The following is a 21163-nucleotide window of genomic DNA, read 5'->3' as shown; positions in this document are numbered from 1 at the left end:
CGCTTCTGCGCGCCGTCGCTGATCAAAGTCACCGCAACCACGCGGGAAGACAAATGAACACGCGCGTGAGCATGTGCACTCGACTGAGCGCCTTGATTGAACCGGTACATGTGTCGCTAATACTTAGCGTTTGCCGTTGAGGCTGGTGCCATCACTTTAGCGCCCGCTGATTACGACTCGCCCGTTCCACTTCCCGAGCCGCGTTGCTTACGTAAAATCACAAACAGAAGAGCCAAACAGCTGTGAGCCACCGGTACTACCCGTCGCGTTGACAAAAATTCTCAAAGTCGACCGAGCTACTAGCTAGTAACTCCAGTTGCTTTCGCGAGTTAGCAAACGTGGCTTTGACGATGGCGATGAACGTAACGTTGTCACACCTGAGCGCTAAATCAAGCGCCCCCGACGAAAAAAAAGGCCAACAATAAACCTTGCCTTGTCACCCTTTGCCTTCGGGGACGATAAGAAGCCCCTACACTCAACTCTACCTTCAAGTGTGTTGCGCTTGCTGCTAACAAACAATGCGAAATACCACAAACAGGCTAACGAATAGCATCGGCGTTACTGCGTTACAGTTCAAGAGATATTTCGACACAAACCGCAAAGCAACGTGCGTAAACAGACAACATGACAATCCTCACAGCCATGTTCTCGCTCATTTGTGGAAAAACTGCATTGTACTAATTATCTTGCAGTATTACAATGATCTGGGCGGCCCGGTAGTCCAGTGGTTAGCACGTCGGCTTCACAGTGCAGGGGTACCGGGTTCGATTCCAGCTCTGGCCTCCCTGTATGGAGTTTGCATGTTCTCCCCGTGGGTTTTCTCCAGGTGCTCCGGTTTCCTCCCACATTCCAAAAACATGCGTGGCAGGCTGATTGAACACTCTGAATTGTCCCTAGGTGTGAGTGTGAGTGTGAGCGTGGATGGTTGTTCGTCTCTGTGATTGGCTGGCAACCGATTCAGGGTGTCCCCCGCCTACTGCCCGAAGACAGCTGGGATAGGCTCCAGCACCCCCCGCGACCCTAGTGAGGATCAAGCGGTTCGGAAGATGAATGAATCAATGAATATTACAATGATCTGGCCCATTTTTTGTAAATTTAAGCCTTCAAATAACCTTCCCCCTTTTTTAACCTGTGTTTTTAGTTCATTATACACACACACACACACCAGAAGACCACTGAAATTGGATCTGAAGAGGGAAACCCCAAGTAGAAACCCATTGGCTAATTCCCCCACATGTTGCGGCCCCTTCTTATTGGCCGCCGCCACCGCTGTTGCTTCGACTCCGACCCAGTAAACTCGCATATGAACCAAATCCCTGCACTCTCATTGGCTGTTTCTGAGACACATGAATGGCGCTCTTGCTCCCACGGGACGATACAGTCATCCTCCTCTGAGAAGAGGAAGGAGGTGGCGGGCGGGGGGGGGCGGACCATTCATCACCTCCCTCTCTCAATCCTCATGTATTTCTCTTCCTGTGTTTTGGCTGTCGGGATTCTGCCTTTGTCCCAGCAAAGATTTTGAAAGCAGTCCAAGTCCTGTGAACGTGCCCGGGTCAGGCTGATTTACCTCCTCTCAGACTCCAGTGAAAGTTCACTCCATCAGATCCAGGCTGAAGCCATGTAATCCCTCGGGATGTCATCTATCCATGCTGGTCCCTTTTTAGAGCAGCGTTTTTAATGTTTTTGGGCTGGGAAGACTAATTATTATTACTTGCCGCTCCCCGAGTCCACACACACACGTACTTGGGCTCAGACATGTGTCTGCTTGTTGCTCGGTGAGTAGGTTCAGTTGAGCAGCGAGGGGGGCCCACATGTTTGCCCAGCTCACTCATCGGGGTCCATACAGAGCCAGCAGACGGCGTCCATTTCATCAAGTCCACGTTGCCACTTCCTGTGGCAGCTGTTCTCTGTGTGCGCTGTTCCAGGACCCCGACCTTCTTTTCCCGTTTCACCTCGTGCAGTACACAACGCAATCCTACTGTTTGTCATTCCAATGCAGCACTTAGCATGTAGCATTCAACCAAAATCGGCGTGGGGGGGGGGGCTCTATGTTGATGAGCGCTGTGATTTATTTTGAAATATCATATTATGGTCGAACCAGTCCGTTGATTCAATTCATTTTCATGATGAATAAAAATAATCATCCTACTAATACTGTTGACAAATCGGTGAAATGCCTCCCGACCGCACGAGCTCCAGAATAATTTGCAATGTATTGAATAGGTCGACCTTTGGAGTGTGTGACCCCACCATTTTCAGAGCCAATCAAAGTAAAGTTTCTTTTTAGCACACTTTACATATATTATAATAATAATGATAATAATAATAATAATAATAATAATTGCTGCGTCTATTCCTTCAAAGGTGGACTGATTGCAAGGGAGCGACAAGATTCCTATATGGCCCGATTCTCACTCAAATCAGGTGTCAAAGGTGTAATATTCCCCCCCTACCCCTTCCCCAAACTCCGCTGCGCAGAGTATAAACTGTCGCCAGTGACAGTTTTCCACTTTTAACTGGCATCCTTTTATCGTAAGAACAACCTCAAAGTCTACTTGCATGTCCAAAATAGAAATCTACCTCTACAGAGGGGACACAAGTTGGAAGCAGAAAATGTTTGCGCATGCTTTTGCTGCCTATGCCGGTTGAGCTTGTGATGGATGCGAGGGGTCAACAGACGCGACGTCACACACACACGATCAAAGCTCATTTGATCAGCGAATCCCATTCGTGGCCACAAAGCTTGAAGGGACGCGTTCTCATACGCACAAACACAAAGCAAATCAGCCAGCGTTCGCATGTTTGATCAGCCAGTATGTTTGCTTATATGAAGTTTCACTGTATCGAGGTGTCGGTAAGCACGAAATAGGACCGCAAAGCTGGGATGCCAAAACGCCATCGGCGTGACGTCACGCGCGGGTCTGCTTCCAGTCATCTGAACTTTTACAGCAACTCATTCCCCCCCTGTCGTCTGCTGCGGTCCGCGCGGGAAGTCTGCGATTGTGGCTAAAGCTAACACGTCAATCGCCATTAGTACGCTATAGGATGCCATTGCCCCACGGCCCAATCAGCCGCAAATGTCACTTTGATTTGACCTGTAACGGCGGATCTCGTTGAACGAGTTCGCCTGATGAGGGAACGTGAAATGAATCCCCAAAGCTGCAGTCATCAGTCTCGCATATCATGCGATGGCTGGATGACATCCAGGGTAAACAAAGCGCAGCAACTGTAGGAATCACGTCGGTGCCCGGCGGTTTTTCCTTTGATTCCTTTGGCTAGCAAGACCGGCGGACTACTTGCGTTATTTCCTGTCAAAGTCCTCCCGGTTGCGGCGCTGGAACATCAAAGTGCCCAATGCCTCGTAAACATGACTCATTGTCAACAGGGAGAGGCGGCCACCGTGACTATTGTAAATTCCAGGAAATTAAACACTATACCCCCCCGCCCCCCCTTGCTTTGTGTCTAATCTAGTTTTCCGAGTTAAACAGGCAAACAAGAACATCATGTCGATTTTATCTCCGCCTTGTTGTTGTTTTTTTTATTCTTTCAAAGCACCAAATCAAAGCGATGCTATACTGAGGCAAGGGGGGCCGGGGGGGGGGGGGGTAATCTCAAATAGGACTCAAGAAGATTAGGTTAGTTTATTAGAGATGCGCATCAACAGTAATCCGAAGCTGACTCAGGTCTTTTTTTATTCCTTCTTCCAGACTTCAAGAAGGAAATTGGCTAATCTCTTCCTGGACACCCCCCCGCCCCCCAAAAAAAGTGTCTGGTTAAAGGTGTGCGCCATGTGTGTTTGCGGCAAAAGCATGCGCTTGTGAAGTTCCTCCTTTTGTCCAGGCACCGAAATGAAGAAGGGAGACATATGCCGACGGTAATCATTGATTTACTGTGAATGATTAATCCCGTGTCCCTTCGTGCCTGTTCTTTCCTCATCTCGGCCCAGGCCCCCCGCCGTTCCTATTCTTTCCCTCCAGCCCTCTCCAATAACCCGCCAAAGCGTGCCTGAGCCTCAGCCACCCTCATTAACCTTTTCATCATGCTGACCCCAGCTGGACTAAAGCTCCCTCGCACTGCAGTAGACGCAGTAGATATGAAAAGTCTACACCCCGCCTCCCTCCCTGCACCAAAAACCACGTTGCACGATTATTATCCATGGTGCCGTCGTGTAACCGGCGGCCTTAACGTCAATGCGCAGTTGTCGTCTGCCCACTTGTAAATTTGGCCGCTTCCGAACCGAGCGTGCAGAAGTAGAACCGGTGCGTGACGGACAGTTTGTTTTAAATGCAAACGGCGGATCCTCATCCATTTGGGCAGGGCACACATCCGTAAAACGGCCGTTGCAACCACATCTAGTGGCCCGCGAGAACGGCGGCGCGCGTCGACGGTCGTAGCCGTAAAGGCAAAACAAGCACGGAACGGCTGACACGGCGTCCTCGCGATGAATGTTCCATCCGGGTCGATTTGAACTTTCCATGTCCTCGGTTTTCTGTTAGACGTGTGTGAGTGTGTACATTATGAAAAGTCTACCCGGAGATTAAGCTCGTCTTTGCTCTGAAACAATATAAATGCAACCCCCGTGAGGGCAAAGGCGTCTAGACTTGAAGCGCTGAGCAAGACTAACTGTCTGGCAATGCCCAGTGGTCAAAAGTATTGGAACGCGTCCAACGTTGGCAATGAACTTCCTTATGTCCTTCCTCGGGGAAGTGCTCACCGATGTTTTTCTGAACAAACATGAGCACTCGTGAATTCTCAACTTACTTTTGTCCCCCAACTTTCAACTCTGCCGACAACAATATTTGACAGTCCACTTGTATACGTGTTACCATCTGCATATTGAATAGAAATCGGAATTATCTGGATGCTAATTCATGCCTGCAATAAACGGCGGCTACTTTTCGAGCGCTCTACAGGTTGGCCACCTCTTTGGTGGATGGGTTACGAGAGCGTGGCATATCTTGACGTGGCTCCTCGTGGGAAGGTGAAGTGGGATTGGCGCTTGGTATCCTCCTCGTGGTAATCGACGGTAGTAAGGCGCAGACAGAATGTTGTTTTTCTCTCCTCCTCACGCCGCACGGTTATTTAAAGAGCTGTTTTGTCATTGTAATGGGCGCGTGGTCGCACTGTGCTTCACACATTGTCATGGTGATGAGGGGCAGAACGAGTGAATCATAGCAGCCCTTCGTCTTACGCAAGGTGAGAACTCATTCAGTTAAAACGCTCAATGGGAGCCAGGAGCTTCCACCCATTTCTTTCTTTCTGAATGACCATCACGAGGCCACCGGCGAGTCGGAGATCGCATGCAATCTGGCCACATCCACCGTTGCTCCTCAATTGTGCCCGAGTTCACCCCTCAACAGTTTGTGCAAAATTTGCGTGGGTCTGGGGAGTCGTTCCTCTTAATCTGCGATCGTCATGATATCCCCGCCCCCCACCCCCTGACGTAGTTGGTGCCAGAGTTAATTTCAGAGTCAATTTGCACAAGCGTGGTGGGGAAGGCCCATACCTGACCACATCTGAACACCACTTGATGTTCCTTTCTTCTTTATCCATCAAAGATACTTAATGATGGAAAAAGGAGGCCAAATATCAGTGTCGCGAGGTATGCAATATAGATCAACATGTAAATGAAGCCATAATGTATTCAGATTGCCTCTTTGTCTTTGTGTTTGGAGCTCCTATAGGTGATTCTCGCCCCGGGCATAACAATCATTCAATGTGTTAATGGGTCACACACTGAGCTCGTTAGCGATGCACAACCCTCATTAGCATACAAATTCAATTAACTTTCACTGCAAAGACAAAAAAAAAAAACAGTGAAAACAAAATCTTTTGTTTGACACAAGACTCTTGTGGTCATTTAAAGTGATCACGTGACGATGTTTGCCCCGATGAATACGCGATGGCATTTTGCAGGCGCTTGTCGAATGGGACCGTTTTGCTGTCACATATCACGAACGATAGGGTGAGGTAATTGCCTTGTGCCGCCAGAGGGCACGGCAGCCGCTTTTCACCCGACCGGCGGCCGAAATAAAAGCAAGGGGGCCACTGTGTTGATTGAAAGCCCATTTTCCAAGCGGCGCAGAGTCCGACCGTTCACCCAAGGCGCGCTCAGCTGCGCTCCCCTTCATCTGCCATCACGTATTCTGTGGGCAGCGTTCTTATCAAGGGAATTGGTAATTAGTGGCATGCATTGTGTCAGAGGACAGAACGCTGAATACCAATGCCATTAAAGGGCTGATGAGATAAGAGGGGCGTGTATGTGTGTGTGCGTGCACGCGTGTTCGTGCTCCAGGGGGATGGCGGGTGCGCTGCGGTCGAGCCAAAGCTCGACTTCAATTTACATGTTTGCATATTTGACAATTAAGCAAATTGATTTCCGTCGCGTGCGTTTGCCGAGCTTTCCGGAGGATGTTCAATACCAAACCTATCAAACCTGTCCCGTAATGGCGCCGTCTCATTTGCATAGCATTAATTAGACATTCTTATGAAAGGCCTAATTAGCATATATAGCGTTGTGTGTTTTATCGGGCTGAAAGCAATCGCTTTTTCCTTTCACTTGCTCTTGCGATCGAAGCAGATCGCAGTTTATGATAGTTGTAATCGGTTTGGGTGTCTGTTGGCGAACTAGTCCAAAAATAAACACAAGGTAGTTTGACATATGGCCCGAAAGAAAGGTTCTTCGGAACTGTGCCTCTTCGTCGGATTTTGAATTTCGTTTCTTAAATGCCGCCGAGCCAAATTTACATCAGATGCGAATGGCGCTTGATTGTATGCATCTCCGATATAATCTGAAATTGAAATATGATTGCAAAATGACTTGATTTATTTTGGCCCAGCCTAACAAGGTGCGAATTCTGACCAAAAGCAGACGGGAACAACCTTAGAATCTTCTAAATAATACAAACCCAGGTTTGCTTTTTTTGAAAAATGGATTTGACAGAATCAATCAACAAGGTTGGTTCAATGCCAAAGCCTCTGTGAGGGGTAAGAAAAAAACAAAACAAACAAACAACATTCATTGTCTTCATGACAGCGCTATCAACATTGTTGAGTAAAAGTTGATTCGCAGCGTAGCTAAAGCTTCCGCAGCAAAGGAGCCGAACGCCAGAGACCGGAGGGGATTGAGTTGGGGGGGGGGGGGGGGGGGGAAAGTGCAATATAAATAAAGACGGACGGAGAACGAGGTGGGAGGGATGGGAACGGAAAGAAGGATGAGGTCAATTTGATGGGCGAGGCCCGCGCCGACTCGCTAAACTCATTCAGCCTCGTTATTCCAAGCCACCTTTTTCCAGAAGTGGCCAAAGAGGATGAGCAAACGAAATCAGGAAGAGCCGGCCAGGGGGGGTCAATGGTTAAGCAGATGATTTGTTTTTGTCCTTGTTGAAGTTACAGGACACGGCTCTTGGATTGTGCGGAGTTTTCGACGAGAAGACCGCAGTCCCACCGTCAATCGTTGCTCGTATTTCCGATGAGGCTAATCTCGGTGTTTGTTCATCGGCTCCTTTGAGGAAAGCCTGTTTTCTTTTTCGCTCTCTCATGTCATAAATGGCTTTTAGTGGCTCCTTCAGATGCATCAGGACTGCGCTTTTCCCCCCATTTCCTTTCAATCTCATTAATTTCAATCTTTAATGAGCCGGGCTCATTAAATGCCATGTGCAGCCGGCAATGTATGCAGGAATAATTGGAGGCGCTTTTATTGGCACGACGCTCTCGTGTGCCTTGTGACAGGATAATATCGGGGCCTTGTTGATTAGTCAACTTTAATAGACATGACGCTTGATTTGCTTGTCCATCAAATTGTGTGTACGGACGGACGTCGGCCGTACCCTCGGGCTCTCGAGAAAGTGTCATGTGGGTCCTGACATGTGCTCTATGTGTGTATGTGTGTGTGTGTGTGTGTGCGCCCACGCGTGTGCGTGAGACAATCTAGCCGTCAGCTCCTAACCATGTTAAAGAGCGAAATTAGCCATCAGCTCGAGTAAAAGCATGGCTGACAACCTGTAATCATGAGAGAAAGCAAATCATTGCATGACGCGCGCACACACACACACACACACACAAACATCAGCTGGTGGTACACAACAGCACCTCAAATAGAAATAATTATTTGGGTCCTACGCCATTTGCTAATCTTGATCGTGCGAACTAGAATCAAAGTTAAGTATGTAGCTATAAAATCCACATTCTTTGATTGGAAATGTTAAACAATAACGTTATGCTGCATATTAGTCCAATATGCAAGACTTTTCATATACGTCTCTTCTACTTCAGAACACTCGGGCGTGTTTCGCTTAAGTGTTCAGCTGCGCTTCGGCCGTTCTCCGATTTATATTTACAGCTTCCATAGGAGCCGTCTCCGCGTTTGAAAAGAACTAGGTGAGTTTTAATTGTGCGCCGCAGCGAGACACGCGCGCCACTAACTGTGACATTTACAATTAGCTGTTGTCAGCAGTCAAAGGCGCTGGTGCAATTTACAGGGTGCCCATTACTGTCCTGAGTGGAAGCCACAACAATTTGATATGTTGTCAGAAAAGTGGCGTGATGGTGAGTTGTGCTCGAGCTCGCTTAAGAAGGCTCGCTCAATCGGCGAAAAGCCTTCATTCACAACAGAAATGTGTTTGCCTTTTTTTTATTTTTTAATGAAAAGGTTGTCCATGCGCATAGGACAAAGTAGGCTTCTCTCATGTCTCGTATTTTTTTTAAACATTACCACTCTTTAGCTGCCTTGACATTGGCTTTTTTTTTTCACTGCCATTACTTGGAAAATGTGCAAAGTATTATCAATGTCAACATCTCTTCCTATTTCCCTATGCATGTCAGGCCCAATTTGTTGGGGCACTCAAAATGGAATCTCCTGAGCATTTGTGCAAAAAGGTGGCTGGTGTGAAGAATGATTATTTTTTCTCGATTTTCAATGGCAAATCCTTACGTTTGATCAGTGCCAGTGATAGTTTACGACTCGGGAGGTTGAATGCGGGCGGCGGGAATGGGGTAGGTCGGTTTTTGGGAGTGTCTGGAAGGGGGCTGCGGTCGCTTTGGTCTCCATGCTGTGCTTTGTGCACATTTGGCTGGCAGACAAATGGATTGCGCATGAGTCCTCTCAGATGTGGCCCCGGTGATGGTGAGTAAGCGGACCTCCGATCGGCCCTGGTGCGCAGGCGCAGGCGCGGGCGTGTGGTACGAGCCCTGCCTGACACATGGCCTTGAGGCGAAGAGGGGACTCGGGGATCTAAATTACGCAGCGTTTTACCAGACGGACTTTTCCCTAAAGTCTAATTACAGGCTAAGATGTGGTTCCCGTGAGTTACATAAGCCCTCGGAAAAAGCTCCAGGTCGAGAGCCGCTATGTTCGGCGCGACATGCCGCTAATACGGAACGATAACCTCAGATGTGCTTTGATAGCTTTTAAAACAAATCCATAAAAAGCGACTTCAAAGCCGGCATATGACTTGGATGGGACACTAGCTTGCAATAAAGAGGATGGCTCCCCCCCCTCCCACCACCACCACCATCCAGGCGATCTCCACCCCCAGGGTCAAAATAGATTTGCCGTTGTAATATTGAGACGTAAAATCAACAGTCGAGCTTAGCTTTGAGCGAGCGAGATGACGTTTTCCTGCGCCCAGTCTGTCTTTTCTTGTCTTTTGGTGTTCTCCTCCTCACAGCCCTTGTTGAGACTGCTGCGTCTTTTCAAATAACTGTCGTAAAGAAAGCACCTAACAAAAAAAATTTTTTTGTAAGTAATCCTGTGTGAAATAGTGACATTTCTACAATTTATTGCTTGAATTTAAGTGTATTTTTATTTTGTATGTCTAGGTCAGTGTCGACTGTCAAACTTGTCGTAATGTCGACTAAAGAGGTGCAAATCTCGTTGCTTGATCGCAATTAGTGATGATGAATGAATCTCTACGATTGGACAGATGCTGTGAAATGTCGACGTGGCGCTTTTTGGCGGAGCTTTGCGTGATCCGAGCACCTCCGATGGGGCTCTAATCCTCATAATCAGCACGCAGCGCCGGCCGGTACAGGAGCGCGATGAGCGCCAGGCCTCTCCGTGGGTGGTTTCCCGTCCGCATGCGTGCGTAAGAAATGGGATTTAATAGGCCTTCATCATTTTTGCACCTCTCAGACTCTTGCCCCCCCTTTTCATTTCCCTTCTTCCTCTGCTTTTTCCGGCCTTCGTCTTCAACTCCCACGGAACTCCCAACCCGCTCGCACTCAGAGGAAGTCCTTCCTGGGATTAAAAGACGCGTGCGGATTGGCTCAGACGCAAACTTCCTCATCAGATTCGCCCCCCCCCCCTGCCCCTCTCTCAGTCGTCCTCCCACAGACATCCTGTTTGTCTCTCTCGGCAACCCAAGACGGCGAGGAAGCGAGTACACGGTGGTGAAAAGTACAGCAAATGCAAGTGCAAATGAACTTCAAAAAGAAAAAAAATACGTATGACAGTAGGCCGGACTTTTTTTTTTTTTTTCCTGTTCATGCTCTTGTGGACCAAATTCAGTGACAGTTTGAACCAATCACATCATTGCTACCTTTTCAAGCCTGGAATGAGAGAAACCTTGTTTTTAATCCGTAATCGCTTTTTCATTATCTGCCATTGCAGAGCCGGACGGCCTCGGCTCCCCTCATCCGTGGAGCGCTGCGTCCGATCCATTTTACTCATCTGCCAATCTCCATCATTTCGATCTGGGTTTGTCTCTTTTTTTTTTTGCCCCGCCGCTCCGTCACCCTTCCTTCCAGCCGTGGCTAATCCATTCCATCTCTTAGTGACTGTTTTCGCGCTCGGTAAAGGAGAGCGTAGGCCGGATTGGCAGCCTCGGCGCCGTACGTGTCAGGCGCGCCTCACCTCGGCTGCGACTCTCAAGCCTTTTCAGTCATGCTCTGGAATCTATATGTTGGCACAGAAAGAAAAAAAAAAAATCAAGGATTATTGGATGAGTAGAACACTGTTGCTGCTGCTGCTTTTCGACTCAAAAACTGCGGATAGCTATGACTGCGGGATTACATTGGATGTGTGCCTGCGTGGTGCCGTCCATGAGGTTTGTGGGGGGGGGGGGGGGTTGTGTGTGCAATCATTGTTTCATATATATAATATAGGGCAGCCTGGTTTAGCGAGTTCAATTCCAGCTCCGGCGTCCCTGTGTGGAGTTTGCATGTTCTCCCCAGGCCTGCATGGGTTTTCTCCGGGTATTCTGGTTTCACATTCCACATTGCAAAAACATGCACGGCAGGCTGATTGAACACTCTAAAAATTGTCCCTAGGTGTGAGTGTGAGCACGGATGGTTGTTCGTTTCTGTGTGCCCTGCGATTGGCTAGCAACCGGTTCAGGGTGTCCCCCGTCTACTGCCCGAAGACGGCTGCAGCACCCCTAGTGGCCCTTGTGAGAATAAGCGGATCGGAAAATGGATGGATGGATGGATATATATATATATATACTGTATATATACTGCATACATATTTAACTGCAATTCCTATTCCAGAGGAGCTGGTTTGCCATGAGCCAGAGCCAATGTAACTGAGGTCAAAGGGTCACTTTCAGTCTCCCTTGAAATTTTCATTCGAGGTCAACGCAACAGTCTCCCAAAGTCACTTTGTGAGCGACTGCTGATCCCCGCCGCAAGGTTTCCCCGTTTATCCCGTTTACATACGGTCTCACATTCCGTTTTCCGACCAAAATGAAACATTACAACGGAATCGATGGTCTTATTTGCTGTACACGAGTTCACGGCGCTGCCAGGAAAATCACATTAAATTTGCAATCACGATAATGCCGCACATTTGAGTTGCACGTATTCAGGCGAATAGCGTGTTCATGTATGACTCGGGTCTTCCGGCTTCGATTATTGCACACGCGCGGGCCTGCGGTCTGGAAATAGACATGCATACGTCTCGCGGTGTCACTTTTGAAAGGGTCACTCTGAGGCAAATTAGTAGTTACGGGCACTGGGTTGGAACCCCCCGCTGTGCCAGGCCCCTCTGATTTAGGATTATGAGCACTCCGTCCACATGACAACTCTCTCCATTCATATGCTTTATGGAATCATCACCGTCGGCACCCGGCAAATGAGCGCAGTAATATTTCGGACGAATGGCCGCGCCGAACAATGCTTTGGAATATTTTATTGCCGCTTCGTACCTCACAGGGAGGCGCCGGGATTCGCCGTCGGAGCGGACGCGCTGGTTTGTTTATATTGCCGGGCGCAGTTTCCTCCACGCGTTGACTGCCAGGGAGGCTGCGGGGCCGGCCGGCGGTGGCCTCTGCCGACCGGCTTTTTGCACAGCGGCTGTGAGGGCGCAGATAAGCGCCGTCAGATACACGCGGCGCAAATGCTCGCCCGCCGCTGACGTATGATGGCGAAGCTGCGCGCGTGTGTGTGCGTGTGTGCGCGAGTGCGTGTGATGTTTTTGCAAGATTTATTTCCAAGAGCCAGGGGGGGCATCTGGGTGAGGTTCCAACAGGATCTAAGAGGCCAAAAGTTCACAGAAAGACGGAGCCGAGGAACGCGTGGCAGATCGTGTGCATGAAAGCAAAAAGACGTGACAGACATGTGGGATGATGGTAAAAATATCCTCAGCCGAAGCACTGAACATCCTCACAGGCAGCACACTGGTTGGCTGCTTGATGTGATATAAATACAACATGAATGTTCATATGCGGCTGACACAGAAAAAAAGTGCCACCGTGTGACAGCTTTGGGTACGTCCGCACTGTCTATAACACGTACAATGAAGAGAAACGCATGCTGTATGCATGTAGGAGACTTCCTGTCTCGGAATTTTTTGCTATTCATTCCTTTGTTGTGTGTTCACAAACGCCCCCATAGAATTTATTTTGTGATTTCCACGCTGGTTCGGTGCATTATTTTCGCTTTTCTTAGCGTCAGTGAAGTGATGGCGGATTTCCGTTTTTCGGAGGCGGTCTTTGAACGCCTCTCGAGTTGAAAGAGAAGAGGGAAGGCACGGAGTCGGACGCAGACGTGTCTGTGTTTGTCGAGACTGTGAAAAGCATCGATGAAGTGTATGTTTTAAAAAAGCAACACCACAGCTCTCCTTTTTCGGAGCTGCAACATGCATCCAGATCTACTTGAGCTATATAAGATAAGATAAGATATCCTTTATTTGTCGCACACTGGGGAAATTTACAATAAGCCTACTATCAAAATCGTTTTCCATTTTCAAACATTTTTTTATAAAGCTCCATGGAGCCACTTGATGTCGCTAAAGAGCCGCATGCGGCTCTGGGGCCGCGTGTTGCCGACCCCCGGTCTAGATACGACAACAACAAAAAAAAACTTTTCAATTCACTTCATGCCGTAATGACTTTATTGTAAAGGCAGAATTTGGATGCGGCTCTTGCGTTGCACCCGTTATTAGTTCAGACGTGTATGTGTGTGTGTGTGTGTGTGTGTGTGTGTGTGTGTGTGTGTCTCTTGCTCTCTCTCTCACTGCACCACCTGGCCTTCGTGGCCTGCGAGGCCGAGGCCCGCTAACCTGCGATTCGTCTCCAGGTAATGGCCTGCGGAACAAGCGGGCCACGCTCGCTGCCGCTTATTTATGGAGCCGCTGCGGTCTTTCTCTTGGCCTGGACACCTATAAATACAACGTGGAAACGTTAGCCTGCTAAAGCAAACAATTACGAGTCAGCCCGGGAGGACGGCGAGAATATAATTTGCAGATTCAGCACCACGGCTCCTTATGAAAAAAGCCCTGATTCTATGTTTAGACGGAGAACAGAAAAGTCTGTGATCTGGTGATGGCTTCAAGATGTAATTAGATGTTATTAGTTGATACTTTTTCGACCTCAACTACAGTATGTACCTTCTGGTTCCGCCTTGTGATGTGAGTGCAGAAAGGCCACTGCGGTTTCGTTACGTCCACCCGCGTATCAAGGGGGTTTGAATTTGGCCCTCGTTCGTATGATTCATGCCGTGCGTTTGATTTACAAACTCTTCCTTGCTTCAGGGCCCAGCACACATCATAATAGTCGGGTCGTTGTTGGACGACCGGAGGTGTCGGTGAAATAGGCGTCGGCTGGTGAGTTCCATATGCAAAAATTGGAGAGGTTTCAGGACAGGCAGCGAGCGGCTCGGCTGCATACGCATCACGGCTCCACAAGGGGCTCTTGTGAGCGTCCGCTTTTAGCTGGGCGCAGCGAAAGCAAACAGCAGGCAGGCGGGATTGGAGACGAGCCCGGGCCCGGAGATGGGCAACGTGGTTCAACTGATAAAACTGTTATTACCCGCGTTGGAGGCGGCGGGCTGGCACATCGCAGGACCCGCCGAAAAAGACATTGAGGAAAAAATGATGAGTGAAAGAGGGCAATGAGAGTCGGAGGCCTCGGTGTTGCGAAGTGGCCACCTGAATTCAAAACTGATCATGACAAAAGCCAATCTCTACAGAAGAGCCCGCAACGTGGCTAACTTTGTGGTTGTTCACAAGCACTCTTCGTTTAGGAAAAAGAATCCAAGAAAAGCGTTTCATGCTGAAGCTTTGTTAGTCTGACTCGTGCAGAAACTCGCGGGCTCCCCGTTGCCGCGGCGTGAACTCAGTTGAGGTCATGATGAGGATTTTATGAATGCAAACCATTTCGGATAAACTATTCATGAAAGCAGGCTGCAGTCGACACGCTGATTAGTCCAACATCTCTTTGAGGGAGCCTTTAATTAGTCCCCCCCCACCTCGCGTGTCGAGCTAATACTGCTTTTTAAACACAAGCGGAGGAAAAGAAATAAATAAAAAGCCATTGATTGGGTACGATCAATAGAACATGCCGCCCCCCCCCACACCTCGCTTCCTCCCAGCCCCCGTTGGTCCTTTGGGTTCGAATGCTCCATTGTTGCTGTAAATGCTTTTCTTTTAGAGCCCCGGGGCCGTTAAAATTGCTAGCTTGCAAGCTACGGGATATAAAAGTCAATGCAGGTCTCCTAAGTAAAGTCGGTCATTTGAGTTGGTTATGAAATATCTGTGCGTCTCCTTTATAGCTGTAATTACCGTCATTAAAACATGAGATGCGCCGAAGTCGACGCTTGTAGTCAGACATCTGAAATACAGTTGTGGCAACTCCAATCAATTTATTTGACTCATTGCTTCATTTTCGCGGTGATGTTATGTTAAAATGGCCCTCTCAGTTCGATTTCGGGCAGTCGGATCCAAAACGACTGTTTTGATTTGAGTTGACGATAACTTGCTGTCAAGGTAATAGAATGTCTTCTTTTTTTTTTTGTCTGGCTTGAGGGGTGACATTTCGGGATGAACCTCAAATGCACTGTAACCTTTAACGCTGCGCTCGATTTGACCTTCTCTGAACCTTTGAATGCGCATCCGTCTCGTCGGTGTTGCAATACTTTTTGCACCATCCCATTTGTTGCAATTTTCAATCGGCGCAGTGTGAATGGCGTTCCAAAGTCGCTTATTCATCCAAATCTCACATTCATTTACACCCAAAAAGAAATTCGGGGAGTTTTACGCATAAGTCAGTTCCAGCCGGAGCCAGTCGTCAGAACCGTATATGTTGTTTTACCATTTGCACGGCTATTCTCCTCTGATAATCGCACCATGTTTTTATAGTTCATTCATTCATTCATTCATTCATTCATTCATTCATTCATTCATTCATTCATTCATTCATTCATTCATTCATCTTCCGTACCACTTGATCCTCACTAGGGTCGCGGGGGGTGCTGGAGCCTATCCCAGCTGTCTTCGGGCAGTAGGCGGGGGACACCCTGAATCGGTTGCCAGCCAATCGCAGGGCACGCAGAGACGAACAACCATTCGCACTCACACTCACACCTCGGGATAATTTAGAGTGTTCAATCAGCCTGCCATGCATATTTTTGGAATGTGGGAGGAAACCGGAGCACCCGGAGAAAACCCACGCAGGCCCGGGGAAAACAACAAACTCCACACAGGGAGGCCGGAGCTGGAATCGAACCCGGTACCTCTGCACTGTGAAGTCAACGTGCTAACCACTGGACTACCGGGCCACATTTTTTTTATTTTATTATAGTTCAATTAAAATAATAATAATAATAATAATAATAAAACACCAGGACAGTACATTGTAGGCGGAGCCTCAAATCCCGATACACGCTCGCAGTTATTTGGCTTTGGCTGAAGATGGGGAGGTACTGTTGCTGCTGCACGACTGTTAAAATCCCAATTCTAATTGAAGCAGTAAATGTTTCGGTCTGTTCATGGACAAACACCAGTTTTTGCTGATTTTTTGCTATCAAATATCACCAAGTTTTAAAAAAATAAATTATTTTTTATTGTGAGCAGACACAGTTGGGCACAATCAACTCTGCCATTTATTCCATCACAGCAAAGTAAGTAAACAGGAAATAATTGCAAGGAGTGGACAGCAGCACTTTTAAAACTTGGAGTGCAGTTACCGGCGCGGCAACAACGATCCGGATTCACGGGCGCAAACTAACCATTCGCATGAGTTAAATGTGAGCACAGACATGAAATGAATGAACGATGCGGCCCCCGGGGTCCCCGCGGAGAAATGCGTCCCGGCAGTTTAATCGGGCAAAAGTTTCAGATGCTGATCCGTTTCTGGCATACTGATCTGTTCCTAATGATGATGTTTGACAATTAGCTGTGAAAACTGTGCGAATATTTCCCCCTGGTCTTGGCGGGCGCCCGGCTTGGCAGGGCGCGGCGCGTCTAGCGACTGCGGCTTCCTGGCCAAATCAGCATTCGTGATAGACTATCCCAGATGGGCCCATGCAGATGGCCGCACGATCTGGCCCGGGTTGGGACTTTTTCAGGCCTCCCCGAACACGGCGCGAAATGCATTTGTGAAATAGAGTCGACTTGCACCGTGCGCAATCCGCGCCATCTCTGTGTGACGCGCGCTGGGCGAAATCATTCACGGCGACGTTTTACTGCAGCTGTTATGTTTGTGGCGCAGCCCCTAACTGCGGCGTTCATCATTCCGGCAGCGCGGGGGGGGGGGGGGGGGGGAAATACACCCAAGCCTCTCGCAATTGGATTCTCACAATTAATCCACATCCTCCACGCTTGGAAGGGTTAACGCGGCAAGACGACAAATTATTCCCGACTGTCTGGGAAGCCTTGTAAAAGCACGCACAGATTGATCGATTGCCTTGTTTATCAGTCATAAAACTATTCACAATCAATCTTTTTTTCATTTTTATTTTTCTTTTCCCCCCCCCCCCCCGGCCCCCTCTACCCAGACACTTTGCTGTATGGACGATTTTACATTCGTTAACGCACGGCTTGTCGTGCGCTCGTCAAATGAGCCGTACTTAAAAATGACAAGGCGAATTTTAAAAAGACCCCGCGGGGGGGGTCAAAGTTACTCTCCAAGTTTCAAGATCTCGCGGAATGTGTCAAAACGTGTTTTTCTGTTTGCTTTTTGAGCATCTAGAGGAGGCCCTGCCAGTGTCCACGCTCTGGCTGCCCGTAACGTCCAGCGGCGTTGAATAATACATCCGGACGCGCCGTCAGAGATCACGTGACCCTGAAACGATTGGATTTCACATTAAAAGCCCCCGGCGGCGCCGCCCATGAGAAGCGAGTTGTGCGGACAGTTTTGTTCATCTCTGCTCAGACCTTGCCCGAGGCCGTGCGGCGCTGAGGTAAATGTGGCTGGAGTTATGCTGCGTAGGTCCAGCCAATTACGGAACTTGAGTGTTTTGACCGGGCAAATGAAAGATGAGGGTGAAGGCAGTCACGCAGACGGGGCCACGCCACTTTTTGTGCCCCGTTCCCTCGGGCCAGAAGCTGATGTTCTCATCGGCATGAGTTTTTTTTTTCCCGTTGATTTGTTTGTAACTTCGCAGATGACTATTTTGGAAGCGGTGATTTCGATTTCCTGAAGCTATTCTTTGAGTTAGTCAGAACTGATTTAGCGGGGAGTCCAATACACGGAGATAAGTCCAATCTCTCCTGTTTACACTAACTGAAACGAGGGACGTAGGGTGCCGTATTTTAAATATGCACCCATACAACGAGTGTTATGTTTGAGTGAAACGTGTGCCATTTTTTAAAAAATTCATTTATGGATCCACATAGATGGATTTCAATTTTCAATTTTAAAGGATGGCGGCCCGGTAGTCCAGTGGTTAGCACGTCGGCTTCACAGTGCAGAGGTAGCGGGTTCGATTCCAGCTCCGGCCTCCCTGTTGTGTGGAGTTTGCATGTTCTCCCCGGGCCTGTGTGGGTTTTCTCCGGGTGCTCCGGTTTCCTCCCACATTCCAAAAACATGCGTGGCAGGCTGATTGAACGCTCTAAATTGTCTCTAGGTGTGAGTGTGGGCGTGCATGGTTGTTCATCTTTGTGTGCCCTGTGATTGGCTGGCAACCAATTCAGGGTGTCCCCCGCCTACTGCCCGAAGACAGCTGGGATAGGTTCCAGCACCCCCCGCGACCCTAGTGAGGATCAAGCGGCTCGGAAGATGAATGAATGAATGAATGAATGAATGAATGAATGAATGAATGAATGAATTTTAAAGGATGCGGCTATTGTTCAATGTATTTTAAGAGTGAGTTTGGTGAGAAATAACGAAAAAAAATTGCAATTATGTTTGCTGATTTCATGCCACAACGAATATGAGAAATCAATTTAGCAAGAACCAATATATTGGTATAGCATTAGCGCTATTAGCATATTAGTTGTTTTAGCGGGCCAAAAGAACCGCTGTGGCCGGCTCGATGTGGGCCCGGGTCCTTCGGTTTGGACATCCCACCATTTCTATTTTGTCATTCTTCAGGCTAACTTCCCCTCGTTTGTGTGTGTGTGACCAATCATGTTCCACTTTGGAAGCGCTCTTACTGTCATACGCCGTGATAGCATCAATTATTGATCTTAATGCTCGCGCCGTCGCCCAGCCAGAGTGTCATAATCGCTGTGTGCAGATAGGAATAAAAGATTCATTCATACGGCGTTGCACCGAAGGAAGAAAAAGAGTGGCATGCCGACGCTCGATTTAGGTTGAACGCATGAGCTGAATAGAGAGCGACTATTCCAGAGGGGATTAGATAACACGAGTTCATCGGGTTTACCGTAATGTTTCCTCCCGGCGGCGGCTTTGCTGACATTTAAGTGTGCATCGTGTGAGTCTCTCACACAATGTCTGACCTCACTTAACCATGTGACCTCTCTTCCCCCCCCCCCCCCCCCCATCGCCAAGACAGCAAAGAGACAGGGCGCAACGTGTAATGTCATTTGTATGCTAGTTTTTTTTTTTTTTGACATTGTAAACTGCGCCGAATATAATCTGCCGCCGCGGATGATCGATGACTTGCTGCCACCGTTGCAGCACTTGCTGCTTGTTGTTTCGCATGCTACCGGCCCGCAATCATTGTTTGTGGCACGGATCGTCAAAAGGGAGAAAAGGAGCTCAAGGAGGCCAGGGATGGAGACTTGGAATGTGTGTGTGTGTGTGTGTGTGTGTGAGAGACGTGAGTTTCACTGCAGGGAAAGCTGAAAATGAAGTCAAGCAGGCGGCTGTGCTCTCGTGGCAGCAGACAAGCTGGTCATTAAAAACTACGGCAAAGTCCTGTGAGGGATACAGACGTGAAAGTAACGAATCAACAAATGTTATTGGGCCGTACGGAATACGGAGCGTACGCGGCTGCGAAGCTCCGATTATTTCCCCACTGCTGCACGGCTTCCGTGCCTTCTGCTGGATTTACGGCTACCGTGTCCCCCCCCCACTTGATCACCGTCGTCTTTGTTGCTGGTTTTTAATTTAAGGGATATTCACCTTAAGAACATTTCAGACATAAAGCCAAGACTGCGTGATTATAATGAGTAGTCCGATTTTAGTTGTGGGCCTACAGTGCGGTACCATATTGTACAGCCAAACTGCAAAGAGCCAGGATAAGCATGGGAGCATGCTCTAAAATTGTTTTTTTTTTTTTTTCAGACAATAGTCTACTTCTTTTTTTTTAATCAATTTTATGTTCAGAGTCACTTTTATATATACCTCAATGTAAAAAAATTAGCATTCCAATTCCTCTTTTACAGGCAGAGGAAAATTGCACAAAAAAAAAACCTTGGCTGGCATATCGAAGCTTGGCACTTACCTCTACAGTAATCCTGTCTTGCTGTCATTTGCCACCCTGACTTGTGACTAGCGGGGAGGTGTGCAAGACCAAATAAGGGGGCGCTCTGTGGTGAATAGAGGCGGCTAAAGAAGCCCGGGGCTTAGCCGATCAGTAAGACACAAACTCCTCGCACCAGCGAGATTTCAGCGGCAGCTTAAAGGCTTCAGGGGAATGGATTTGGCCCTAACATCACATGAAATTGCTTCTTCAAAGTCTCCTTATGGAGCCGCACGGAAAATCTCCAAGCGGTTTTACTGCTAAAAAACATGCAATCACATTTCACACTTTTAAATTACATACTTAGCCATTTTCTTTAGCGGGGTTGCGGGGGGGGGGGGGGTCAAGTGCTTAAAGATTTTGTCCCCCTTACAGTCTTTTTCAAAAAGGTGCACTCTTTCTGTTATCTTACTTTCACAGACCAATGACTGCCCGCTCCATGCATATTTCCGGCAGATGAATAGCGATGGGCATGAGTGTGGAGATACACAAATATGCCGCCACCCACACACACCCACACACACACACACATGTTTGTAAATGTGCACAAATGTGCACCAACAAACCTGGAAAAGAGTGATGTGCCGGGGCGCCTTGAATTGCCTCATGTGATAAGCACAAAGCTGAAAGCGGCACCGTAAGCTGACTGTTGTTTGCTCACCTGAAATATGACACATCAGCAGCATTTCTGGTGAAAGCCACCTATTTTTTTGCCGCCTTGACAGTCCCGCCGGCTCCCATAAGGACAGCAAACATGCGCACGGCAAGAAAAACCCAGTGATTAAAAATGGGCATCGTTATTTCAAAAAAACATTCCACCGGGGGGATTGCTTGACTCTGATCACAGCTGTAATCAAGTCTTCCCACTCAAGCTGAGCCTTTGTTTTCGAGAACAACAATCTGAAAAGATACGTCGCAAAGTGATTTTAGTCCAAATATCTCCGGAAACTAAATCCGTCCTCAAACAAAAAAATTGTTGTTGTAGCCGCCAATTCAAATAACATTGAAAAGTTCATTTCATGTGGTCCGAAGAACACGCGAGCTTGTAAAATCGGTGCTGGGCGCCACGAAATGCCGC

This window comes from Hippocampus zosterae, chromosome 7 (genome assembly GCF_025434085.1).
Source record: "Hippocampus zosterae strain Florida chromosome 7, ASM2543408v3, whole genome shotgun sequence".
In the NCBI taxonomy this organism is placed as follows: domain Eukaryota; kingdom Metazoa; phylum Chordata; class Actinopteri; order Syngnathiformes; family Syngnathidae; genus Hippocampus; species Hippocampus zosterae.
Note: the sequence above shows the minus strand (reverse complement) of the source record.